Below are 3,403 nucleotides of genomic sequence, written 5' to 3'. Positions count from 1 at the left end.
TTGTCAAGTTCTTTTACCTGCCCATAATCCTGCTGACTGGGCCAATTGTCAAGCCAGGGCTGGGTCTGGAGTTCACAGAACCTTCAGGCCTGTTCACAGACTGGGTCACAAACTCTTCACACGTCAGGCTGGGTCCCCAGACCCCTCACATGCAGGTCTATGAGCTAGATAACCAGCAAACAGGTCCTTGGAGCTGGAGGTTCAAGAGCACGGCCGTGCGGGCGGATGCCCGAGGCACTAGATGCCAGCCAAGCCATGGCACCATGCAGGCACACTAACTCCACCCACACACAACTCGTTTACAAAGAATGTGCCACACTACCCCCAACCAGACCCAAGGCAAGGGGCCCTAATTATTCTATTTTCCCAACAACATGACACATATCCACCCTTGCAGTAGCTACAGAATAGTTTCACTGCCCTAAAAATACTCTGTGTTCTACCTGTTCATACCTCCCTTCCCCAACCTCTGGCAATCACTGATCTTTTTACCGTTTCCCTAGTTTTGCCTTTTCCATAATGTCATATAGTTGGAATCATACAATAGCCTTTTCAGATTGGTCTCTTTCACTTGGTAGTATGCATTTAAGTTTCCTGCATGTCTTTTCATGGCTTTATAGCTTGTTTCTTTTTATCAGCTTTTTATTTTATTTATTTATTTATTTTTTACAAAAGATGACCAGTAAGGGGATCTTAACCCTTGACTTGGTGTTGTCAGCACCACGCTCACCCAGTGAGCTAACCGGCCATCCCTACATGGGATCCGAACCCATGGCCTTGTTATCAGCACCACACTCTCCCAAGTGAGCCATGGGGCCAGTCCAGCTTGTTTCTTTTTAGCACTGCATAATATTCAACTGTTTGAATGTACCACAGATTATTACCCATTTACCTACTGAAGGACATTTGGTTGCTTCCAAGTTTTGGCAATTATGAATAATGCTGCTATAAACATCCACGTGCAGGTTTATGTGTGGACATAAGTTTCCAGCTCCTTTGAATAAATAGCATTATTGCTGGATTGAATGGTAACAGTATGTTTAGTTTTGCAAGAAACTGCCAAACTGTCTTTCAAAGTTGCTGTACCATTTTGTATTCCCACCAGCAACGAATAAGAGTTCCTGTTGCTCCTCATCCTCACCAAAATTTGGTGTCGTCAGTGTTCTGGATTTTGACCTTTCTAATAGGTGTGTAGTGATAGCAACAAGCTTTTAATTAAAACAATATATAGTCTCAAACAGGTTCACAGTAATGTGTTTACACCAATGTTCATAGCAGTATACAAAACAGCCAAAGGTGGGAGCAGCCCAATTGTCCATCAACAGATGAATGGATAAAGAAAATGTGTATGTACATTTAATAGAATATTATTCATCAGTACAAAGTAATAAAGTTCTGGTATATGCTACAACATGCATGAACCTTGAAAACAAGCTAAGTAAGATATTCCAGACGCAAAAGGACAAATATTCAATGATTCGACTTATACGAGGTATCTAGAATAGGCAAAATCATAGAGACAGAAAGCAGACTAGAGGTCACCAGGGACTGGGGGAAGGAGGGATGGAGAGTTAGTGATTAATGGGTTAGGAGTTTCTGTTTGAGATGATGAAAAAGTTGTGGAAAGAGATAGTGGCAATGCTTATACATCATTGTGAATGTGCTTAATGCCACTGAATTGTACACTTTAAAATGGTAAATTTCATGTTATATGTTTTACAGTAATAGAACATAAAAAATAAGGGCTGGCTGGTTAGCTCAGTTCGTTAGAACACAGCCTTATAACACCAGAGTCATGAGTGTGGCTCCCCCAATACCAACCAGCTGCCAAATAAACAAAAAAAACAAGCTGGATTAAGGTGATAGTTACACAACTCTGTAAATTACTAAAAATACAGTCTCAGCAAGGTATTTTCATCGTTAACTGTTTGCACTGTTTTGATTTTGTTTGTTTGTTTGTTTGCTGGAATAATTCCATACTTCATCAGGAAAAAAAAACATGGAATACTTGGCATTTTTTAAGAAAAGGGAGTAATAACTCTTACATATAAAAATATATTACAAAGTTAAAAGAATTAAAGCTTTTTGGTACTGGCTTCAGAAAAGCCAAATAGAGTACACATTAACTTGGAGTCTGATTTCAGAGTACTAGTGAAAGATGAGTATTCCATAATTACTGTTGGCTAACTAACAATCTGGAGAGAGAAAATGTTACATTCCTAAGATTTCCAATTAGAACAATTAAATATAAGTTGGATTCAAGATTTAAATTTTGGGGCTGGCCCGGTGGCGCACTGCTACAGTGCGCCGTTTGGGAAGCGCGGCGGCGCTCCCGCCGAGGGTTCGGATCCCACATACAGACCGGTTCCCGCTCACTGGCTGAGTGAGGTGCAGGGAGCAACAACGAGGGTTGCGATCCCTTGCCGGTCATGAAAAAAGACAAAAAGGAAAAAAAAAAAAAAAAGATTTAAATTTTAAAATGGAAGGCATTAAAGTAGTTACAAAGAGATAAGTGCATTTAAAAATAGTCTTTAGATGAGGTGTATTGACGCCAAAGGTAGAAATCATAAAGTAAATGAGTAATGAATTTAACAATAGTAAACATTAAATTCTGAAAAAAATTGCTATGAACAAAGTTAAAGGGCAAAGAACCTGGAGAAATACGTGTGGTGCACGTATGAAAGACAGAAGATAGTCTTAATTTGCAAACTTTCCTTATAAATTAATTTATAAATAAGCACCTCAATAAGAAAGATAAGCTAAATGGCTGGCCACTTAGCTCAGTTGTTTAGGGTGCAGCCTTATAACACCAGGGTCATGGGTTCGGATTCCCGCGCTGGCCAGCTGCAAAAAAAAAGAAAAATAAACTAATCATATGAATAAGCAATTAGAGAGGAAATACATAGAACAATAAATTTATCAAAAATGTTTCTCATTAATTACTAAACATAAAAGAAAATAAATATTATAACATGTAATATAATTTCGACCTATATGTTTGGTCAATATTTGAAGAATAATAACACCCAGAGTTGGAGCAATTTGAAAAAAAATACATATATATATTTTATGTATGTTTTTATTTTATAAAAATATTTTATATTTATATACATATACATGTTATGTATATATTTTAAATACACACATATATTTTATATATATATATATTTTATATATATTATGCATATATATTTGGCAGCTGGCCAGTACAGGGATTTGAGTCCTTAACCTTAGTGTCACAACGCCATACTCTAACCAACTGAGCTAACTGGCCGGTCCTGGAGAAGCACTTCTTATACAATTCTGGTGGGACTATAATACATAAAATTTTTCTGAAGCCCTCATTGTATCAAAATTTCAAAATTATAAATTATCATAACCTTTAGTCTTGTGTAAAGATGTG

The sequence above is a fragment of the Galeopterus variegatus genome, unplaced genomic scaffold (assembly GCF_000696425.1).
Source record: "Galeopterus variegatus unplaced genomic scaffold, G_variegatus-3.0.2 Scaffold3139, whole genome shotgun sequence".
Lineage (NCBI taxonomy): Eukaryota > Metazoa > Chordata > Mammalia > Dermoptera > Cynocephalidae > Galeopterus > Galeopterus variegatus.
The sequence above is the reverse complement of the archived record's forward strand: the minus strand, read 5'-3'. Positions refer to the sequence as shown.